Raw genomic sequence first — 26,054 nt, forward strand, 5'->3', positions numbered from 1 at the left:
ATAGTTTTGCCTTATGAGCCTTGCATACAACATAAAACCCTTTTAGAATAAAGAAATCCCTAAAAGGATAAGGTTGGGCCGTACGGTCTAACACCCGTACGGTTGTTAGTACAATGTGACTGAGCGATGTTGACGTGTGGTGATTTGTAACTGATTAACCAGATTAACGGTCACGATCAACTCGGTCATGCTGAAACCGGACTAACGGCCTCGATCAACTCGGTCATGGAGAAAACCGGACTGGCTGAGATGCGGAGTTTGGTTCGGTGATACCGGACTAAATCGATTTGTTTCACTTTTCTCAGATCAGCCGCAGCTGATGCGATTCCGCCAGTCCGAAGGGAAGACTCGGTACTCGTACATGTCTTCTTATCTCCGGTCCCCGGAATCACCGGTCTTGTATACATCCGATTTTTACCGTATACAGATAGTCCCCACACTTCCCGGACAAGAAGTTTTAACGGAGTAACAAGAAGTGGATGAGTTACCAAACCGACGGTTTCATAAGCTTGTTCTTATCTTTAAATTTTGGCGGGAACAATTATGTCACGTCCCTCTGCCATCAGTCACGTGTCTCACCCCGAACGGGCAACTTCGGTAACCGTCGTAACGCACGTCATTTCAAATCATGTCTCATTAATTGTTAGACACGTGGCGTGCCCCGATTGGCCAAACCCTGCAACCGCTACAGTTACCATGCTTATAAAAGGCCATGCACCCCTTCATTTCACTATTTTACTTCACTTTTTCACTTCATTTCTGATCATCTTCATCTCATATTTTTTACTTGTTTCAATCGTTTTCATCCCTTATCTTTGTTGCTTATACTTTGATTGTAAGCAAACCAACTTTGCCAACCTTTCATCTGCTGTTCTTTGATAGAAAGTGTTGTTGTGTTTCTCTTTTCATTTCGTTACTTTGAATTTTTCCAACCGCTTCCTCACTCTTTCTTATTTTTTAACTTCTCTTCTCCCTTCTCGAATTCACCAATTTCCTTTTGCACATTCTCCAAATGTCTGCCAACACCGAAACCACCTTCCAGGATGTTCCCTCGGTTTCCTCTCAAGGGGCTGAGCCAACTTCACAACCCAAGGGCAAGACCGTCGTTGAGCCCACTGCTTTGGACATAGTACCGTCCAAACCCAACTATAACAAAGAGTTTGAAGTGGAGAAGCCCTCTCCGGTTGCTGATAAAGGGTTCGATGTAAGGCGATATCCATCGTCCATTACTGAGGATAAACTTGACCAAGTCCGGGCTGATTGTGGATGGGATAACCGTCCGGTACAAGTGTTTGCCCCCGGGCCCGACGAATCGATCATCGATTATAGGGAGGGCTTCCTGTACGTTTATACCTATCCCTTTACACTCAAGCTCGAGCCCCCAATCGACCCGGTTATATTGGATATGTGCCGGACATATAATGTGACCCTGACCCAAATTGGCCCGATAGTCTGGAGGACCGTGGCCTGCCTCCGGTTGTTGGCCAACAACGTAAAAAAGGGGTTTACGATGACTCACTTCATCAGTTTATATTCTCCGAGGTTATTCCGAGGGGGTGTGATCAAGCTTGCCAAGTGAAGCCGATATCCGGTCTTTTCGAAGATGGACGAAGATAGAGACCGAGGTTGGTTAAAACGCTACGTCCGGGTGAGGACTGCGGACATTATTCCAGCCGACTATATGCCCTTTCCGGAGAGATGGAACGATAATCGTAAGTTCCTCAGTTCTCTAATTATCCTTCGATGCTTTGTCAAACACTTGCTCCCTTGAATTAATATGATTTCTTCACTTTCTTTACATCAGTCGTGGCATGGATACCTCCGGCTATCCGGAACATGAATGAATGGGTTGGAGCTCTCCTCAGCCAACACACCCATGAAGTACGGACATGGGGGAACCTGTCGCGTGACCGATGGGTCGCCCAAAACCACGGTGATACTCTGCTTGGATTTGAATTTATCGTATTTCCTATATTTTCCTTTCCCCTTTCTCATAACCTCTTCGGTATTCAGGTTTACCTAGGGGCTCGGTGGAGCCAGCAACCGAGCCAGCTGCGCCAGCACCTGAATTTGATTCAGCGAGTACATCCCGTATTATTGCTGCTGCCAATAAAAGGCGAAGAAAGCCCTCGGACAAAGGGCAGAAATCGAAGAAAAGGGCAAGGAGTGTCGTTCGGACTCAAAGAGATGAAACAGAGCCCGATTTAATTATTCAAAGGGTCGGTGGGGAAGAAGTTCTTTACCCGACTCCTCTAAGGTCAATTGAATATGTTGACATTTCAGGTGATGCTTTATTCGAGGAGACCCCCCTGCAAAGGACCAGAAGGTCCGGGCATGCACCAACTGTCGAGGCTGAACAGAGGGCTGAGCCGGTCCCCTAGACCGAGGCTCCACTGGATACCGATTCACTACCCGCTGGGGACCCAGCTACAACATCCGAGGCACCTGCTTCTACCGAGGCTGCTGGTGCTGTTCCGGTTTCGCCAACTCCAGCTTCGAGGTCGGATAACGTTAATGATATATTCTCAGATACTCCTCCTGCTACCGGGGAAGCTGCCGGTTTCGGACATCTCCCTATTCCTCGAGTCACGAGGGCAGCTGGTCAGTTCATCGAAACTGGTTCAAGAGATAGCCCGGTGCGTATCTTGCCAGCCTCGAGTGTAGAACCTAGAAGGGTAAGATCGGCCGTGGTTACCGTCCCCGAGGACTGCAATTTTTTGTCGCGTCCTATGGGAGTTGCAAGCTATCTGAGGCCCCTCGTCTCGGACTCGGATAAGCGGGAATATGACCGGGGTCCCCTGGCAGAGTCTTATAATGAGGTCATGCACGTGGGCAACCGAGTAAGCTTATCAGCCTATCTTTCCATAATTCAATGTGAATTTTTCCTTCTTGTTTTATCCAAGTTTAATGTCTCGTTTCTTTCACAGAGCATGGTGCTCATCAATGAAGCCTTCATCCGTGCTGAGCAAGAGATTGACGACCTTAAGGGCCAGCTGGACGCCCAGGGTCGAGAAACGGAGAAGTTCCAGCACCTTTTCCAAGTGAAGGAGGATCAATTGAACCGAGCTGCTGCCCTTTCCAACCTTCAACCCGAGCTCGAAGCAGCGAAGGCCGAGAATCTTCGGTTAAAGGATGAATTGGCCGGGATAGTCGAAAAGAACTGGCTCCTAGAAGCGGAAAAGGCCGGCCTTAGCCAAGATAATGCTCTTTTTTCTTCGAGGCTTGGAGAACTCGAGGCCATTATATCTGAACTTTGGATAGAGCTTGACTCGGTCAAGACTGATGCCGTGAACATGGCCGAGAGACATCAGCTGCTTGAATTTGAGAATGCTGAGTACAAGGATAAGTTGAGGGTATTTGTGCAGAAAGCCAAGGATAGAGCCCGGATATGCGACGAGCTCAAAACCAAACTTGAGGAGACACCGAGGCCAATGACCTTCTGAAGGCCGAGCTGGAGTCGGCTACTCAAGTTCAAAGAATCCTCGATGTCGAGAGATCCGAATTGGTGGACAAATTAGCCCAGGCTGAGGCCGATTTGGCAAAAGCCCTTAAGAGTGTGGAAGTTGCCGAGGCTCATACCACGATTGCGGTGGAGTATGAGCGGTGGAAGTCCCGGAGGGCCACCCTCGAGCAAGCTCAACAAGGTTTTGGGGACCTCCCGGCCCTGATACTTGAAGCCAAAAAGACCGAGGAAGAAGCCAAGAGAGCCCTCGACACCGATTCTGAGGATTCCGAGCGGACGGTATCCGAGCGATCCAGTTCGAGCTGCACCGGATAGATCAGGGCTTGTACTTAGCCTTTATTTTGCCTTTGTCTTTTTGGCTTGTATTATTTTGCCTTCGCCTTTTTGACTTGTTTTTGTTTTTTAGCTTCGTAGAAGTTTAAGGTGTAAAAAACCTTCATATATGGAATGTGCATTTTTCTTGTCGATTCTCTTTATTCTTTTATCTGAATGCTTATTATGGCTTTTGCTCGGAGCCATTTTTCCGAATTATGCCTCGTTATCGGCTTTCCACTTCGTCCGGTATAATTTTCTGGGGATTTGATCAAGTGATTTGCCCATGGGACTTAATTATGCTCTGTGAATTCAGACGTCTCCGAATCACATTAGGCATTTTAGGGCCGATATTTTTCGACAGTTCCCTTATCGTGGATTAGGTTTGGACACCTGAATCCCAGCCTTAGCAAATTCCGATATAGCAGTCCCCATTCGAGGGTGTTAACGATTTTGGCTTGGTTCAATGTGACCTTGTTGCCTTTGTCGAATTTCGACTATAATCCCCAGTGTAGGGTATTTGAGCAAAATGATACCGAATTTCAGTTGTGACTACCGGGGTAGGGTGTCTAAAAAAGACTTATTTAAAATGCGATAATCAGAACTTTCAATAATTTTTATATTGCATGTATTTGCACGTACATGATATGAAGATTTCGTCCGTTTCCTTCTGTTTTTGCCGTAGCAAATACTAAGTGGACACGATTCATTCTGATCGTTTGGTCCTTACATCGAAACCTAATACAGAAGGTCTGGTTCTGGACGAAGGTGAGAAATAAAATTTCGAGGACCTAACGGCTTTCTGCTTTGCTTTCTGTTTACCGGGGTAAGCCTCGATGTGGGTATAGTAGTCCTTTAGTGTTTATCTGAGCTGTATGATCGGGTAAGCACTATCTAGTCCCACTCGTAGGGTATACCCCCGAGTTTCCGGACGCTTATCTTCGTTTTATCAAGTAACACGTTGTGCTTGTTGTCTCGTTAAAAACCTTGTCGGAAAACCCAATTTGGGACAAAACCGAACTAAGGAAAAGAGTGCAACCCGTGTTTTCAGACCTAACATCTATCTTAATCGGTACCCGACTACCTGCAAAAAGGAGAGATTAATAAAACAAACACGAGGGTAGGTGTCCATACCTTAACAGTAGTATCTCTTCAAATGAGCCACATTCCAGTTATTGCGCAATCGTTGTCCGTCCATGGATTCCAGCTGATACGACCCTTTACCCGTTATTCCGGTTATCTTGTACGGCCCTTCCCAGTTCGGACCCAACTTACCATCATTGGGATTCTTGGTGTTCAAAGTAATTTTCTGAAGCACCAAGTCCCCAACTTGAAAATGTCTAAAATTGGCCCTCCTGTTGTAGTACCTTTCCATTTTCTATTTCTGGGCTGCAATTCGGACCAACGCATTTTTGCGAAGTTCATCCGCAATGTCGAGTTTTATGGCCATGGCCTCCTTGTTTGATTCACCGGTGGCGTATCTAAACGGAGGCTTGGTTCACCAACTTCTACGGGGATGAGGGCTTCGGCCCCGTAGACCAACGAAAAAGTTATTTCTCCCGTGCTTGATTTTGCTGTGGTTCTGTAAGCCCACAATACCTCCGGGAGCACCTCCCTCCAGTGATGCTTCGATGTTTCAAGTTTTTCCTTAGATTTTGAATTATTGTTTTATTTGTGGATTCTGCCTGCCCGTTTGCACTTGGGTGATGTGGAGTTGATACAATTTTCTTGATTTTCAACCCTTCAAGGAAATCATTGACTTTGTTGCCAACTAATTGAGGACCGTTATCACAAGTTATCTCGGCCAGGATGCCGAAGCGACAGATAACGTGGTCCTATATGAAGTCAATAACTTCCTTTTCTCTAATCTTTTCGAAGGCCTGCGCTTCAACCCATTTAGAGAAATAGTCATTCATAAACAAAATAAAACGGGCCTTACCTGGTGCCCATGGTAGTACACCAACAATGTCCATTCCCCACTTCATGAAGGACCAAGGTGACATCACCGAGTGTAGCAACTCCCCCGGTTGGTGAATCATTGGGGCATGTCTTTGACACCCATCACATTTCCGGACAAAATCCTTCGAATCCTCCTCCATTCGGTTCCAGTAATAACCGGCCCTGATGATTTTTCGAACTAAAGCTTCTGCACCGGAGTGATTACCGCAGGTCCCCTCGTGTATCTCTCTCATCACATAACCGGTTTCTCCGGGACCCAAACACTTGGTCAGGGGCCCAAAGAAAGATCGCCGATACAATTGGCCATCTACTAAGCAGAACCGTGCTGCTTTTGTCCTTAGTGACCGTGACTCTTTTGGGTCACTCGGAGGACGTAACGTGGAACATGCGTATATGGGAACGTGATTCATATGGCATGAAACGTGAATACGTGAATAGCATGACATGGGACATGGGTACATGAAAAATTTGGCGTTTATATGAGTACCTACACACCATGGCGTATGCACTTGAGTTCATGAGTATTGAAGTAAGACTAAGGCATTAGTCTGACTTGCATAGAGCACAAGTTACAGGCTAACTCTTGGGTACTCAGAGACGTAAGGCATGCATAAAACATTACCTTTAGAATTTAGATATACCGAAAGAATAGGACATGGTTCAACACAGCTTACTCTTATCACTGTAAGTAAATGCCATTGTTATAAATAAGGCTCATGAAGGAATAGATTATAGGCATGAATAATTCGTTTCTCGAGCATCTAACACATAGGTAGAAAGTCACCTTGAACATAATGAGGCCTAGATACTTAGCAAAAGGAAAAAGGAATCATGTCATCATAATCGTAAAACATTAGCTAAAAGAATGTAAGCACGAATTACATAGAATCATGGATAGGACATCCATCTTGGTTCACCTTCATTATTATCTCACAAAATCATTATTACGATACCGCTATAAGTTGAATACATAGCGAAATGAATTAGGGCACGAGTAATTGATAACATGGATAACATAACCATAGGGGTCAAGATCATCATCAGATTTGAAAAGCACTTAGATGCTAGAACATAGACATGAGTATAAAAGCATGATAGATACGTGAGACCTGAATGCAACTTTTAACTATAGACATGAGCACACCTGATGTGCGAAACATGAAAGGACATTCCCTTACATACCTTACTACCGTATGAAGTCTTAATTCTTGTATCTTAAACGCGGAGTATCAATCTCTAACATGGGCATGATATGGGTAGAAAGGCACGAGTAGAGTACGTCCGGGCATTAGTACCACATAATACATGAATTACTCTGGAATTGGAACCGTTATACCCTTAAAACCCGCTATTCAATCTAGAACTTTATCTTATAACATAATTACCTAGTACTTGATCTCAACAACATGACAAAAATCACATTCTTCGCACCTTATCTTAGCTACATGAAACTGTGATCCTCTGACATAATCTCCTTAACACCTATCAACTTACAAAACACATAGTTTATATCGGCACCTTATCGTACGATCTCCCACTTAGTTCAAGAGCTGACGTTTAAAGCCTGTGGATCCCTTGAGTTAGCGATAAGTGGTCATCTAGTGGTTTCGCTAATTTCCTCTAACATACTGACGACTCATTTTTTCGGCTTACTTCAAGCAAGTCTTACTTATTGGGAAAACTGTATTACTTAAATGAACGGGTTTCTAATATACATAACTGGCATTGTCAGTCTTAGGGAAAACTCTTTTCTGATAACCCTTAAAGGCTCTTCTTCTGTAGCTTGCTCTCTTACTGCTTAGATGTTTTTTTTTCTTTCACCAATTTCTATACCTCAAATTTAGCTTAAACCCTTTGGGTTCTAACATGCCTTCGGTGTATTCAGACAGTTACCCACTTAGTAGCGCTAACTTGACTAAGTAACTCAAATCGTACTTCTACTAACTTTGCTGAAAATTTCTAATTCACTGTATCTATTCAAACTTACTTACTATGCTTCTGTTAACCACTTGCTAGCATCATATTCTCTAATTCTTCTCTGAGTACTAAAGTGAAGCATAATGTTATTTCTAATGTTTCCTCATCTGACTCTATTCTGGGGTTGTATATTATCTTTCTGAACTATAGACATGGATCACACTTAGGAAAATTTCATCTGTCTCAAATAGGGAATTGGAACAACTAACCCCAAACTCCCTATACACTTTCAAAATTATATCATTCTATACACATCAGGGATAAATACTTAATCATACAACCTAAGAGGGAATTGCCATATCTTTTATCTCATAATAATATCTGCTTCTTGTAGTAACTTACTAACGTGATACTCTCTAGGTCTGATCTGAATAAGCTGAAATAATTTAAAACTAACCCTAAAAAAAATTCAATATTGTCTGCTCGTGGTTTTCTTATCGCATAAGTCCCTTTCTAGTCATGTGCATAGATCATATGGCAAAAATATATATATCCTTGAAAAAAGTCGAGACTTTCTAGTATTACAGGTGATTGGCTCTTAGGCTTTTCCTGCTCAAAACTGTCGTGGAAGTTTATGCCTGCTGCAGTTAACTTCGTAACATGTTACCTCGTGGGATCTTAAATATGAACCATCATCCTTATATTATACCTCTATGGTCAAAGAGTCCAAATAAATTTATTCTATAGGGTATATAGCCTACGTGTACTACCATATCGAAACTTGCCTTTCAAATGGTACTATCACCTGATAAACACACCATGCACTATTTAGCTAGTCTTGAGCCTCGAATTTTCTTCTTGCCACTTACACATTTGATACGTTCAGAATTCGATGGAAAAAGAATGTTACTTACTGCTCTAAGCTTCATGGCACGAGTTAGAATAATTCATGATGACCCTATCTGAAAGAAACACATCGATAATGATTAAATTTATATCTTTCTCATCCATTGAGATGTGGCGTATTCGGTAGAATGGGAAACAACACACGAGTCCGAGTGATTTCTGAGAACATAGATCTATTGCACGATCTAGAGTTGAAAGAAGTGAGACAATCTTAAATGTCTTGGTGGTCAACTGTTTATATGTGTGGGCGCCACACACATATATAAGTGACCCCACCGGACACGGTTTCATAGACTCGCTAAGACACTTGAACCTAGGGCTCTGATTCCAAGCTTTGTCACGCCCCGAACCATAGCCTGGGAGTAACACGGCACTCGGGCCTTGCTTGCATGTGTCCGAGCGAACCTCATGGCTTGCTTGTCAACATGGGAATCAAAACAATGTAATCTATATGATGCAATTTAAATAAATTATGAAAATGTAATTTGCGGAATAAAGTCATGAAATTATCTCATAGCATGAAATATCATGAAAACATAGTAGTCTGCAAACATGAAAGCATAACTGACTCTGTGAACTAACATCTGTCTATGAAACCTCTAAAATATGTTTGAATACTAACTACCAAGACATGGCCCTGGACTACCATGAACTGAATACTAATGCAGACTCTATGTTGAACCCCGAGAGGAGTGGGGCTCACCAATAAGCAGATAACTGAAGTGATCCTACTACGCAGATGTATGCTCCTGAAAATCGGTATCTGCACCGTGAAGTTTAGGCCCCGGGCAAAAGGGACGTTAGTACATGGTGAATAGTACTAGTATGTAAAACCAGCTGAAATAAAGAACATGGCACAACATAGGTATAGGACATGAACTGAAACTGAATGTAACTTGAACATGAGCTTGAAACGTGAGTAAATTCTTAAAACAGTAAATCAATGGAAATACTTATATGTAAAACTACTTGTAACGTGGGGAATGCTATAGTATAACCGACAACATGGTCTGGTACTTGCGTCCTACCAGCAGAACACTCACAACCTTGCCAGGGATATGAGATTTAAGTAATAATAAGCATGTAAGGATCCAAACTGCATAATGAAGGTGTTGCCTCCGTGCTGACAACCCTTATCCTACGGTGGCAACGTAGTTTCAGGCTATCTGAGCCTTCTCGGTTGACTAAGCAATTCCCAAAAACATGAACATGATATAGTTGGATAAGAAGTTCATGATTTTCGTGAAATAACTTGTAATCATGATTTCACGAAATAACTTGTAACATGGTTTCATGAAATATCTTGTAATATGGTTTTATGAGATAACTTGTCATAATCTTGCAAACATATTCTTGATTCATGAATAATGACAATAGTTCATAATTATATATATATAATTGACTTGAAAACATGCTTGTAACTTGCTACATAAAATCATAAAGTTTCATATAAACATAATGAGAACACATGAGGAAGAATTCATGATTCATGGATTAATTTAGGGTTCCTAATAACCGTAATGGAAGATTAGGAATACAATAACGAATATAGATACAAAATTCATGTACATAAATACATAAATACGGGCTACCAATATTTTGGGTTTAATGCCCTAGGGTTTGAACTTCATGGATATCAAGAAACGAAGCATGGGGAAGAACGTAGAGATTCCCACATGTGGATGGAAGTTCTACATACCTTAGTCGCTCTAAAACTTGAATTAAAGACTTGAGCTTTGAAGAAGGTTTCCAAAATCTTAGATTCTTGAACCTTGAGATGGGTTTTCTTGAAAACCCTAGTTTAGGAATGATGATTTCTTGTTTAGATTACAAGGATAAGTATTAGAATTGACTTAGAATAATTAGAGTAGGCTTACCTTGGTGTTCTTGATGATGGAACAGGGTAGGAGGTCGTTCTAGGGCTTGAAGGAATAAAAAATAATGATTTGAACTGATATGGACGAATATATACTGTTCAGGAAAAATTGGATTTTCGGCCTTGTTAAATACTGGCAGTATTTTGAAATACGGGCCGTATTTTGAAATACGGACTGCACTGCGTCTCTTCAGTAAAATGGCCATAACTCTTTGGACAGATGTCTGTTTGACCCCCATAATATATCGTTGGAAAGGTATTTCAAGGATCTACAAATTTCATCAAGAAAGTTTTCCCAAATTCCAAATATGTTTTGAAATACGGGCCGTATTTTGAAATACGGTCCGTATTTAACCATATGACATCCAACTGCCAAATTCCAGAATGCTCAGAAATCCTTGGTAACAGTTTACGACTTGAATTACGGGCCGTATACTGAAATACGGTCAATGTTTATGGGCGTAAACCACCATCTTACAACTGAAGAGGAAATTTCCAATTCCCACAGTCTTTATCTGGTTTTCTAAGTCTAGGATAATGGTCAAAGCTTAGGTTAAAGGTACGGGGTGTTACAGTTTTTCCTATTTGTTCTTCGAACATCCCATTAACTAGGCGTTGGTAAGTTGCACCTGCATTTTTTAATCCGAAGGGCATGACATTGCTACAGTAAGTCCCGTACCGGGTAATAAAGGATGTTTTCTCTTGATCCTCCGGGTGCATCCGGATTTGGTTATACCCGGAGTAAGCGTCGAGAAAACTCAACATCTCATGCTCGGCCGTTGCATCGATCATTCTATCAATGTGAGGCATCAGAAATGAATCCTTTGGGCATGCTTTGTTTAAATCCTTATAATCAACGCACATTCTAAATTTATTACATTTTTTCGGCACCACCACTACGTTAGCTAGGCAATCCGGGTATTTTACCTCCCGAATAGAGCCTATTTTCAAAAGCTTTGTTACCTCATCCTTTACGAAGGCTTGATTTGGTTCTGCCATAGGCCTCCTCTTCTGCTTCACCGTGGGAAATCTCCCGTCGAGGCTAAGCTTGTGAGTTGTTAGTTCCGGTGGCACACCTGTCATATCTATATGAGACCATGCGAAACAATCGGCATTAGCCTGAAGAAACTTAACTAACTTTTTCTTGAGCTCCGAGGTTAACCCCGTGCCCAGGTATACCTTTCTATCCGGTAGATATTCGAACAAAATGACTTACTCCAGCTCCTCCACCGTAGACTTAGTTGCATCCGAGTCATCCGGCAAGACGAATGATCTAGGCATACCGAAATCATCTTCTTCATACCCAAGGTTTGAACCCTGCTGCTCCACTGCCGGACCCGTATACTTTAGTTGCTACTTAGAGTCCTTGCCACCGATTGACTCGTCCTCTTTTTGATAAGGTTTTTTAGGAATGAGTGACGCTTCCTCAACCACGAACATCTCCCTTGCAGCGGGCTGTTCTCCTCGGATGGTTTTTACCCCCTCCGGTGTTGGGAATTTTAGCAGCTGATGTAATGTCGATGGGACAGCCCTCATGCTATGTATCCACGGCTGACCGAGCAAAGCATTATACTTCATGTCTCCTTCGATGACATAGAACACCGTCTGCTGAATGGTGCCGTCAATATTGGCCGGTAAAGAAATCTCCCCTTTCGTGTTTTCACTCGCCATATTAAACCCACTGAGCACTCGAGCCACTGGCACAATCTGATCGAGTAGCCTCAGTTGTTCGACCACTCTCCATCGGATGATGTTAGCTGAGCTACCTGGGTTAATCAAGATACGCTTGACTTGTGATTGAAAAATAAGAACAGAAATTACCAAAGCATCATTGTGTGGTTGAATGATGCCTTCTGCATCTTCATTGCTGATGGAGATGGTACCCTCGGGCACATAATCTCGGCTCCGCTTCTCGCGTACAACGGATATCTTTGTCCGTTTCATCACCGGTCCTCGAGGGGCATCTGTACCACCGATTATTATGTTGATCACATGCTGAGGTTCCACTGGTTCAGCCCGTTTATGGGATTCCTTTTCCTTGTAGTGGCATTTAGCTCGTTCACTCAGGAATTCTCGAAGGTGGCCATTTTTCAGTACCCGAGCCACCTCATCTCTCAATTGGCGACAATCTTCAATTCTGTGGACATGGGTTCCATGGTACTCACATATCACGTTGGGGTGCCGTTGTCAACGATCTGATCTCAATGGTCTCCGCCATCTTGCTTCTGCGATATGACCTATGGCCGAGAGGAGATCTGAAGTATTGATGCTGAAGTTGTACTCCGATATCCTCGGCAAGTCTTTGTTGGTAGCCGAGATCCCGACATCACTTCTAAATGACAGACCTCAGCTGTTCGACGGGCGCTCGGTCTGTTTATCACCTCGACTGGAGAACTGATTGGCCCAAATCTCGATTTTTCCGACCTGAAGCTTGGCTTTTTTGAATGGGAGTACGACCAATACCTTTCCCTCGATAGTATTGACTCCGGTTCGTAATTTTTCCTCGATTTCTCAGAGCTTTTGCTCATATTTACTGGTCCCGAAGGGAGCTCAAGCTGGTCATCCTCTACCCGAATCTTTGATTCATATCTGTTATGAACATCAGCCCAAGTCACAACCTCGTATTCCAGCAAGTTTTCTTTTAGTTTGAACGAGGTCGTCGAGCTTTGAGGATTAAGCGCTTTGGTAAACTTATTGGCACCGGCAATAACTTATCATCCCTTTGGACTATACGGAAAATATCCGTCTTACGGGCGTGCACCTTTTTGGCACCGGCATGAGCTTTTATGAACGCATCCGCAAGTATTTCGAAAGAAGTGATTGAATGCTCGGGCAGATGGTCGTACCAAGTCAACGCTCCATTCGACAGAGTTTCCCCAAACTTTTTCAATAATACGGATTCAATTTCATCCTCTTCGACATCATTGCCTTTTATGGCACAGGTGTATGAAGTCACGTGTTCCTGCGGGTCCGTTGTGCCATTATATTTCTAGATATCCGGCATTTTGAACCTCTTCGGGATCAATTTCGGAGCTACACTAGGAGGGAAAGGCCTTTGAATGTACCTCTTCGAATCTGGTCCTTTCAGAATAGGCGGAGCCCTCGGGATTTGGTCCACCAGAGAGTTATATGTTTCCACCCTCTTCTCAATTGAGTCTACCTGTTTCGCCAATGTTTCGAGCATTCTCAGAACTTCGATGGATGAACCAGCTCCGGTGCCATTACTCCCGACCATCCGTGTTCTGTCCCTTCTGGGTTTAGCAACACCTTTCGTCCTCTCCGGGGCCGTTTCATCATTTTTGCTTTGCAACTGGGCTATTGCGACTCCTTGTTCGGCAATAGTTGCTCTCTGTTCCTGCAACATTTCAAAAATTAAACGCAAGTTAATATCATCCAGGGTTTTCGGCACTTTCCGGCCTTGTGCCCGGGACAAAGTAATTGAATTGTGAGTATTTAAGGGATCAGTGGCCGGCTGGGCAGCATTCTCCTGGTTCACGGTGTTCTGCCGGTCAAGGCCCTCCCTCGAATCAACGGAGTTTGGGTCAATGGGATCTGCTGGCGTAGCCCACTGTTTTCATTTTCAGCCATAATCTTGTTGTTGACGTGACCAGATTGTCTACTGCTTGCCATTTAGTCCGTTTTCACAGAGACGAAAAAAGGTTTTTAAATCTTAACCGGTAAGAGACAGCAGCCAAGATCAAAGACCACTATTATCCTAGCCCAACGGTGGGCGCCAAACTGTTTACCCCGAATTTAGGTAATCAATTGAATTTGTAAGTGAGGTATAGGATATGTGGATAAACTTTAATCTATTTTGGGTGTATGTGGAATGTATATATGGATATATGCGTTAATAACTTGAATAAATAAGTTGCTATGGATGATTAAGTGTCACGACCCAAACTGACGGGCTATGACTAGTGCCCGAGTTGGACACTCGTATACGAACCTGTTAGATATAATCAGACTGATACTAAGGGCAATGTGGAAATATGTAAAAAAAACATGTTGTAGACTCATAATGCCATATATCATAATGAACCTGTCTCATCATGAACCACAGTTAAGCAAACATAACAAAATACGCAAGCCGACAAGGCTGCCACTATACACGGGAATGTCCAAAACGAACTACATCGATATAGCTGACCAAAACATAAATACACAACCCACATATATCTACAGACCTCTAAGAGTATAACAAAGCCTATACCAAAGGATCTGTACCAAATGACTTAAGCTCCGGAACAATGGAGCTCCCCAAGCAGCTGAGTAGCCGTCCTAAGCTGGAGGATCACCGAACTGAGTATCTGTACCTGCGGGCATGAAACGCAGCCCCCGAAGAAAGGGGGTCAGTACGGAAAATGTACTGAGTATGTAAAGCATGAAGTACAGTAATGAAGATCATGACTGAGTAAAAGATGATAGGAGATAAGTATGATAATCAAGAAAGACCAAAGCATCTGTACCTTATGAGGTGTGAGTCATGCATATATATATAATATACCGTACCTGGCCCATTATGGGACTCGGTGAATGAAGTCATATATATACCGTACCCGGCCCTCTAGTAAGGGACTCGGTGAAATGATCATATATATACAGTACCCGGCCCTCTATTGAGGGACTCGGTGAAATGATCATATAGTACTCGGCCCTCTAGTGAGGGACTCGGTGAAATAATCATATATATATCGTACCCGGTCCTCTAGTGAATGACTCGGTGAAATAATCATATATATACCGTACCCGGCCCTCTAGTGAAGGACTCGGTGAAATAATCATATATATACCGTACCCGTCCCTCTAGTGAGGGACTCGGTGAACAATGTAATGAAACTATGCACGATGGCGTACCCGGCCCGGGACTCGGTGAATGATACATTAACAATATGCACGAATAGAATATTAGGAGCAATCATGTACAAACTGAATCATCATTTGAGACTCGATAGAACAATTAGAATAAGCCAACACCTGAGAATAAAAAACAAATGTCATGTCAAGCACTACGGAGAACTAGAGTTCATCAGAGTCATGTATGTTCGTCGTTCGCTTATTTTATGTAATTCATGCAAAAAGAAAGAAGGGATAGCCTTACATACACCCTGGAGCCTTTAGAGGTAGAGTCATCATCAATGGATAAAATTGAGAAAATGTAGAAGTAGCTCTACATTTTCATATTCCCTTTGAAATCATAAACTTGAGTTCTTAAAACACAAAATCATCATTATCGTTGTCACCATCATAAAATTATTCTTATGCTCGACACCATAAGAATATTTTAAAAACCATGGACTTTTAGCTTTTGAAAATAAGAAGGTTACAGGAACATTTGTGAAATCATACCATAGGAATCATGCCTTTGAAAGAAAGGGACGAGCCTTAACATACCTGTTCAACCTCCTATTGGCTACGCTTATGTGTCCGAGCTCGCAAGTCTACATTTAAGAGGATTTACACTAATATTAGCCTCTTTATCGCACACTTATTCCAAGTTTCAAATCAAATTATTCTATATTCTGCCGAAAATCGGGCAGCATCTCCCCTGTTTATATGTCTAGCCCGAATTCTCAATTCAACAACCAACAACAATCACAGCAATACCAATATAAAACATAATATTTCCAACTGCAAAATACTTCATAAACATACTATATGGTGTTTGTCCCATATTTCCATCACAGAATCATTTTATAACAATTTTATAGCTCTTTTTCCGTAAATAAACCAAGATCGTTAATAGCAAGAGATTCATACCTTTCTTTCGATAAGAATGCTATATATTCACTACCCCACCTTGATCTTAAGCCACAACGTGTTAATACCCAATTTTGTAGTTGCAACTATACGCCATCTGGACCGGGGTTTGGGAATTATACTTGGTTTTGGGCTAAAAAGTTGATGGTTGGAAGGTTTGGGAAATTTATGGAATATTTGAGGAGATTTTGAGTGTGTTTGGTAGAAAATGAGGGGGTCTCCCCCTTTAAATAGCGGTCCAGGTTCTGCCTGGACCGACTTAGAATTCCTTCTGCGCGTTCGCACCCCCTTTGGGCGCGTTCGCGTGGCCTTAATTTTTCTGCCTGCACCTTCGTTTAGTAAAAAGGTCATAACTCTTGATCCCGATATCGTGTGAGGGACCACGACCTATGGTTAGAAAGATATTTCAATTATCTATAACTTTAATTCTTGGCATTTTTACAAATTCCAAACTTATAATATCATTTTAGACCCTCCAAGTCAGATCATCCGAAAATGTTTCCTTAAATCGTCCTTTTGGAGGGCTTATGTCCATATTTGGCTTAAGGGTCCTTCTTAGGACTTGCTAAACTTTCCATGTACTACTCATATATCTCTTCATATATCCTTTGTAAAATTCTCGGCGTGTGGGCCCCACTTGGCTTACAGTGACGAGGTCTGTTCATCAAGCAACATATGGACCGACTCACCCCCTATGGTCTCCAAATGTCATTCATATATGTATTCTTATACTCAGATCATCTAATCTTCATCCATAATCCTTGTATAACTTTACTCTTTTCCGAGCTCGTACCACGCCGTCTACGATCTTGTAGCGCGAAATTTTTCGGAGTGTAACATCCTTCCCTTCTTGGAAACATTCGTCCTCGAATGTTGCGGTATTGCCAACCCATAACACCATCTTTGATTCCTTAGAACCATTATTCTTCCCTTAGGGTCCGATTACCATTTGCTTAAACTATAACTTAGGTCAGTCTCTTCTCATTCTTCCTTAACTCTTTTATTGCCTTCAGTCAACTTCTTTTACTTCTTTGCCCTCATGTATATGATCGAAAATTAACTAGTATCTCGCTCTCGTTCTATCTCCATTATTGTAGTCTTGACTTACCATGCCATAACTATTCATCGTCCTGTAAGTATTCTCTTTTTCTCGCCCTTGTTTCCCTGTTAGTGGGCAATTACCTTTCTCATATACGGCGCCCTCTTTGTGTTTACTCCTTCGACGCTATCTCGGGCTACTCTTTTTGATGTCTGTTGATCTTAGATACACACTGTACCGATTCTTTGTAGTTCATTAGTCAGTCTCTCTAATCCTTACATCCTTGTCGCCATCTTTCTTACCCTTACATTCCAAATGCTTATTCAACATTACTTTGTCGATATTGAGCATAACGGCTATATCCCTTAAGTTATTCTCCCCAGTTTCTTTCCAAGACCAGTTATATCAATATCCAAGATACGTATATACATAATGTTTCTTCACCATTTATTATACTTCGCAATACAGTTACACTTATGGCAAACTCATAATCCGAGTTCAACTAAATTTGTAGCTCGCCACATTTTTGAGCTCCTGCCACAACTGTTTCTTTAACCTCCTTCCCTCAAATCTCACAATACAACCCCAAAGCATAGGGCTACAACAATTCTTACTCCATTACAACACTCTTACAACATATATATATCTAGCTTCGATTTCCTTGTACCGGAGGTCACTTCATCCGTCGTTATTCCTTATTGGTTTTCTGATATGGCCTTTTTGCAATTATAGTTGGGCGTAGCTTCACGTTGATGGTTCATATACTCCATAGAATATGCTCTCACATTTAGTATAATTAGTGATCCATGAAATTTTCTAATATCCAGTGAACTCTTTTATTTCCATTCATAAGAGCAGCGTTCTTCCTCTCTTCGAAAAATTACCAAACTACCAATCATTGTCCTTTTTGCTACAATTGTTATCCCTTCCAGTGCTAAAATCCCCCCCCCCCCCCTCCTTTTTTTTTGTCATTATTGGATTCGCCGTCCTCTCTGCTATCCTTATGAATTTGACTTGAAAACCTCTTTTGCTCTCTTTATTACTCTTTAGGACATGTCGCTGCATACTTAGGTACAGTGTAATTTTGCCTGATATGGGGGTTTCAAACCATAGTCTAGAAATATCGTAGCTCATGTCGGCGTGAAGCATTCTCTTAAGGTGTCTTCCGTACTGTCTTCCTATGTTTACCTCATGGTACACTTATTGTCAATTTGTTTCTGCTTCTTTCTGATACCTTCCTGATATGCCAATACGCCTTGAACTCTGGCCCTGAGCTAATAAATTTCTTCTTCTGATGTTTGAAAACGTCATAAGTCCTTTCAGGTCTAATATGTTCTTCCCCCCTTATTAAGGAGGTCCTTATACGCCAATAGCCTTCAAGTATCCATCATCTTCGATAATTATTTGCCGCCCTTCACAATCTTCTTACGGTTGGGGTTCCATCATCGTATGGTCTTACTTATCTATCTTTTTGCTAGTTACACTCTTGTATCCAATCGAAATACTTATAAGGGTTAGATCCAATTCTGATGCCTTCTCTTCCGTCTTTTCGCACCTCTGTCCTTTATGACTAACAGTTTTTCTGACCCACAAGTTAATGGGGACATCGAGAATCACCACATCATTTATGAAGTCTTCGATTATACCTTACCCCTCGTCTTTCCTACCGACTTTGCTTATAACATATATAAAATTCTTCTTACCTTGAGTTATCCTTCCATTTATGTGTATACTATACCATTTTATCAATATTCCCTACTCTTCCATCCACTACCAGTCCTTTCACCCGTTTAGCACACTTACTCGTAATTTTTCTTGACTACGCATTTGTGCTGCAGCATCCAAGTTTTTCGAGTGTCTCGCTACTTCTTGCTCTTAGCACGGAATTCTTACAATGTACAATCTCCCCATCATCGTTCATCGAGCCTTCATCTGTCTTTCTGATGTCACGACCAGGTTGTCCTCTATGCACGTTCCTTACATTTCAGTCTATTTCCTCTATGATCGTATCTCTCGGTCTTTACAGGAATTGTTGTTCTATGTCATTAATTTCTGAATCATTTGTGTCGCCCCATCATCCTCGTTCTTATCTCGATGATTGATCGGTTTCCCACAGCCAACTCATCAGAGTATCCTTCTTACCTTCGTGGTTGAAGGTTTTCAGTTACTTTACTCCTAAATGCTTTCCTCTTTCTTCAATCAACCCATTAGTATACTTTCCATACTTTCATCCTTAATCCTCCTTAGGTTCCTTTCTTCTCGAGCACCATTCTCCTATTTGTTATTTATAGTATCGGCTCGGAAGTTGGTGAAATATTCCTTTGAACGTGCAAATCCGTTCTATTCTTAAGTCACCTTTTAGGAAAGCTTCGATACATCCTAGGCAACCATGTCAATATTTGTCAATATGACTATCCATTTATCCTTTTATATACCTCGTAAGAGTTGAAATCTCTTAGCATCGTTGCAAGGCCTAATAATTCTTTCTCTTACTTCATATTCCTCATTGTGGTCTCTATCCTTTTAGTCCCACTTATCGAAATCTGTTCTCTAATCCCACACATTCCTCTTTCGTTCTATACTACCACACTTTATCCATTTCTCATGCCTACCTTCGAATTTTTTCCCAAATAGTCTCGTGCTTTGCCCGTCGTCTCTCTTGGCGGCTTCACTCACTCATGTTTCTTACCCCTTTTCTTTCCGACATTTTTGGTCTCTTTACTTCCATATACTCACTTTCTTTCTTTTCCAGATGTCATTGCATTAGAACTTTCCAAACCTAACCTGTAGTGAAAGTAACGTCAGCTTACCTGGTAACGTTCTTCTGTCACTTGAACTTTATTACCCTGTTCAACCAATGCCTTCAATATACCGCAACGCCGGTTGCTGGAATACACATACCCGTTGATACAGCCACATATGGGATATCATACGAATTTATATATATAATTTCTAACGCCTTGCTTACAATGTATTTCCAAACGCTACTTAACTCATCCTAATTCTAGAGCTGTGATGCACCTTCTTTTTTTTCACCGATCTAGTCCGCCTCGTCCTACGCGACCTCCTAAGGTTTCCAACCACTCCGCATATTCCAATTTCCCTTAGGCTACTCTAGCTTCTCATTTGTCTCTTATGTCTAAATTTATAGAACTTTTTTTTTGCACGCTTCCCAGGAGGTCACCCATCCTAATATTTCTCTCACTCCAGCACGCTTAACCTTGAAACTCTGATAAGATCCAGTGTGTTAGTGATGATATAATCGCACCCACCTTACTACATGACCTTCATCATATAATCTAGAGCAAGTTGAGGTCTTAACAGATTCCAAAACATTCCCGTAACGCATCTCCCTCCAAATTAGAAAGGGTCTCTTACTTTTCCGACTACACAATTATTATTTTGGCCGTTTCATCCTCAATATTCACCTTTCACCTATGTGTATGACTACCCTTCATCCTAGATTTTCCAGATTCCCAATAGTGGCGAAAACACCTTGGTCGCCGTTACTTATGAATACTTAGTTATCGGCCCCTTTGGATTTCCGCTCGCCGCTGTTAAGTACTAGTCTACCACAAATACACATACATAGAAATTTCCAATAAAGGCTCATGTACCTGTAGCCGATCGGTCTCTAGTCTAATCTGGTGGACTATAAGGTAAAGTGTGCTCCTCGTCATCGTCTACCCACCATCTGCTCGTCTGGCCTTCATCATCTCTCTCATCTGAGTCCGAGGGATATAAATAATCGGGCAACTCCTGGTTCATCGACGGCCAGGATAGAGGGCTAGAGTAATCCGTATCACTCACCGGGGAGGCTGGTCTGACGTAGTGCTCCACCATAGGAGCAGCTGGTACGGCCTCGGGGATCTCCTCCTCCGGTGTCCCAGACGAATACTCAGACGGATCTGTATCATAGCTGTCCTCTGGGGGGTCCTCCTCCCTAGGAGTCAAAACTCTGGAGGAATCATCGCTGGGTCCTCTGAAGGATCCGTCTCAATAGAATAACTGAGGCTCCTCCTGCTGGGTCCAGGAGCCTGGGGTCCTGGATCTGATCTGGGGGCCTTCTTAGCACCCCCCACAGCCTGAAGTTGATCTCTTCATCCTCGTCAGTCTGTACTTATCTGCAGGAAAAAGGATCAGAAGCGATCTTTCCTAGACTCTGGCTCTATCGCACGATCTAAGATAGAAGGAAAGGTCAAGGATTCCTAAATGCCCCGCAGCCTCCTGTTTATAAATGTGGCCGGCTTCACACCCATAAACAAAACTCTACCGGACACGGTCTGTAGACAATTCCTAGGACGAACTACTCTGATACCACTTTTGTCAAGACCCAAACCGACGGGACATGACTAATGCCCGAGTTGGACACTCGTATATGAACCTGTTAGATATAATCAGACTGATACTAAGGGCAATGTGGAAAAATGTAAAAAAAAAGAACATGTTGTAGACTCATAATGCCATATATCATAATGAACCTGTCTCATCAGGAGCCACAATTAAGCAAACATAACCAAATACGCAAGCCGACAAGGCTGCCACTATACACGGGAATGTCCAAAACGAACTACATCGATATAGCTGACCAAAACATAAATACACAACCCACATATGTCTACAGACCTCTAAGAGTATAACAAAGCCTATACCAAAGGATCTGTACCAAATGACTCAAGCTACGGAACAATGGAGCTCCCCAAGCAGCTGAGGAGCCGTCCTAAGCCGGAGGATCACCGAACTGAGTATCTGTACCTGCGGGCATGAAACACAGCCCCCGAAGAAAGGGGGTCAGTACGGAAAATGTACTGAGTATGTAAAGCATGGAGTACATTAATGAAGATCATGACTGAGTAAAACATGACAGGAGACAAGTATGATAATTAAGAAAGACCAAAGCATATGTACCTTATGAGGTGTGAGTCATGCATCTATATATAATATACCGTACCCGGCCCATTATGGGACTCGGTGAATGAAGTCATATATATACCGTACCTGGCCCTCTAGTGAGGGACTCGGTGAACAATGCAATGAAACTATGCATGATGGCATACCCGGCCCGGGACTCAGTGAATGATACATTAATAATATGCACGAATAGAATATTAGGAGCAATCATGTACAAACTGAATCATCATTTGAGACTTGATAGAATAATTAGAATAATCCAACACCTGAGAATCAAAGACAACTGTCATGTCAAGCACTACTGAGAACTAGAGTTCATCAGAGTCATGTATGTTCGTCGTTCGCTTATTTTATGTAATTCATGCAAAAAGAAAGAAGGGATAGCCTTACATACACCCTGGATCCTTTGGAGGTAGAGTCATCATCAATGGATAAAATTGAGAAAATCTAGAAGTAGCTTTACATTTTCATATTCGCTTTGAAATCATAAACATGAGTTCTTAAAACACAAAATCATCATTATCGTTGTCACCATCATAAAATTATTCTTATGCTCGACATCATGAGAAGATTTTAAGAACCATGGACTTCTAGCTTTTGAAAACAAGAAGGTTACAGAAACATTTATGAAATCATACCATAGGAATCATGCCTTTGAAAGAAAGGGACAAGCCTTAACATACCTGTTCAACCTTCTATTGGCTACGCTTATGCGTCCGAGCTCGCAAGTCTACATTTAAGAGGATTTGCGCTAATGTTAGCCTCTTTATCGCACACTTATTCCAAGTTTCAAATAAAACTATTCTATATTCTGCCGAAAATTGGGCAGCATCTCCCCTGTTTATATGCCTAGCCCGAATTCTCAATTCAACAACCAACAACAATCACAACAATACCAACATAAACCATAATATTTCCAACTCCCAAATACTTCATAAACATCCTATATGGTGTTTGTCCCATATTTCCATCACAGAATCATTTTATAACAATTTTACAACTCCTTCTCCGTAAATAAACCAAGATTAACGTTAATAGCAAGAGATTCATACCTTTCTTTCGATAAGAATGCTATATCTTCACTCCCCCACCTTGATCTTAAGCCACAACGCGTTAATACCCAATTTTGTAGTTGCAACTATACGCCGCCTGGACCGGGATTTGGGAATTATACATGGTTTTGGACTAAAAAGTTGATGGTTGGAAGGTTTGGGAAATTTCTGGAATATTTGAGGAGGTTTTGGGTGTGTTTGGTTGAAAATGAGGGGGTCTCCCCCTTTAAATAGCGGTCAATGTTCTGCCTGGACCGACTTAGAATTCCTTTTACGCGTTCGCGCCCCCTTTGGGCGCGTTCGCGCAGCCTTAATTTTTCTGCCTGCGCCTTCATTTAGTAAAAAGGTCATAACTCTTGATCCCTATATAATTCAAGGGCCCACTACCAAAGGTTAGAAATCTCTTTCAATTATCTACAACTTTCATTCTTGGCATTTTCCCAAATTCCAAACATAGAATATCGTTTTAGACCCTCCAAGTCAGATCATCCGAAAATGTTTCCTTAAATCGTCCTTTTGGAGGGCTTATGTCCATATTTGGCTTAAGGGTACTTCTTAGGACTTGCTCAACTTTTCATGTACTACTCATATATCTCTTCATATGTCCTTTATAAAAGTCCCGGCGTGTGGGCCCCACTTGGCTTATAGTGACGAGGGCTGTTCATCAAGCAACATATGGACCGATTCACCCCCTATGGTCTCCAAATGTCATACATATATGTATTCTTATACTCAGATCATCTAATCTTCATCCTTAATCATTGTATAACTTTACTCTTTTCCGAGCTCGTAGCACGCCGTCTACGATCTTGTAGCGCGAAATTTTCCGGGGTGTAACATCAAGTTATTAGTATTAGAATAGATCTAAAGAAAACAATATTTCACTAATTCGGACCAAAGACAGGAATGCTATTTTGATATATATTGGCTATTACAATGCTCTAGATCTCAAACAGCTAACCCTTAAAAGTAGGGAAATGACCCTATTTATAGTTTTGCCTTATGAGTTTTGTATACAACATAAAACCCTTTTAGAATAAAGAAATCCCTAAAAGGATAAGGTTGGGCCGTACGGTCTGACTCCCGTACTGTTGTTGGTACAATATGACAGAGCGATGTTGACGTGTAACTAATTAACCGGACTAACGGCCACGATCAACTCGGTCATTCTGAAACCGGACTAACGGCCTCGATCAACTCGGTCATGGAGAAAACCGAACTGGTTGAGATGCGGAGTTTGGTCCGGTGATACCGAACTAAATCGATTTGTTTCACTTTTCTCAGATCAGCCGCAGCTGATGCGATTCCGCCAGTCCGAAGGGAAGACTCGGTACTCGTACCTGTCTTCTTATCTCCGGTTCCCGGTCTCACCGGTCTTGCATACATCCGGTTTTTACCGTATACAATAATAAATTTATCATTTTATTAATCACTTCTTAGGGAGTTTGCCAAATTAAACACGAACAAGTAAAAATGGATGGAGGGAGTACAAGCAGTGTCTCTAATTTAATGCCTTTTGTTGACTATCATTCTCCCAAGAATTCCTACGTATTGTTTATACAACCAACATCTAATTGAAATGTGGTTCATTTGATTTTTTGTTTTGTTATGCAAGGTATAATCAGGCGCACGGGACGAATGTACAGTATAAGCTCTGGGTTCAGCCAAATTTAATAGTTCTAGCTTATATGAATTAACAAATCTACTACATATGTATAAAATTCGAATGATATTTTATATCTAGTAACTTTAAAATAGTTAATGGGTTCAGTGACATCCCGAATTCACGAAAAATTTAGTCTGAATCTGCCGGCGCCTACAGTATACTGCACCAATAAACAAAAGTGATGGATCCTGAAATTTTCTTTGGCAGCTGCTGTTGTTTATCATGAGAGAAATAGACGGTTATTTTGACATCGTTTTTAGAATCTATGAGAAGAGCTGCTTTGGAGAGAAATTTGCATTTACATTTTGATTTTTTTTCCATTTTTTTTCATTGTACACTTTGATTAATTATGCTTAATTTGCCATAGACATATAAATGGTTCGAGTTAAAAGTAATAAATGCAATTGCAGTTATGGTCAAAGACTAAATCTTTCTATGACTCTGAGCCAAAGTAAATTCGAATTACATTGATTGTAATACGGGCAGGGGAAGAATTGGAAAGAAGGGACTAAAGCGCGGATTGCTAATCCGTTGTACGAGTTAATCGTACCGAGGGTTCGAATCCCTCTCTTTCTGTTGATGACTTGATTTTTTTTTCAATTTCCGAAATCCTTTGTTTTTCTGCATTCTATATTCATTAGAAACAAATTAAATTTTGCTAGTATTACAACTTACTTGTCTAGACGCCTGAGATTGTAGATAATATGTGTAATCCATGGTCCATACAGTTACCTTACAAGAAAATTGATAATCAAATTAATTTGATATAATGACATTTGATTCGATATGAAGTTTAAAAAGAAAAAAGAAAAAATGACTTTTAACTCATAAGGTAAATGCATACCTAACTAACCTATCAAAAGTACACTTAGAATCTAGTGGTCATCAACATGTCTTGGCAATTTCCATAAGAGTATATGCCACTAATTAATTAAGACCAAAATGCAAACGTGAAGATTAAAGAGTTCTCACACATTGAAATATCTTAAAATGAAATGGAGTATGTCATTTATGGTATCTCCAATTATGCACCTAGATGAGGGACACATTCCTTGTATAGTTGTATAGATGACTATCTTAAAACATTGTGGAACTGTGCATATTGCCAATAATGGACCGATGATGACATTTTCGGTACAGGAGAAAAGAATGGGCTTTACCCATATAAAGAGGAAATAGTACTCATTTTTTTT

This window comes from Lycium barbarum, chromosome 6 (genome assembly GCF_019175385.1).
Source record: "Lycium barbarum isolate Lr01 chromosome 6, ASM1917538v2, whole genome shotgun sequence".
Lineage (NCBI taxonomy): Eukaryota > Viridiplantae > Streptophyta > Magnoliopsida > Solanales > Solanaceae > Lycium > Lycium barbarum.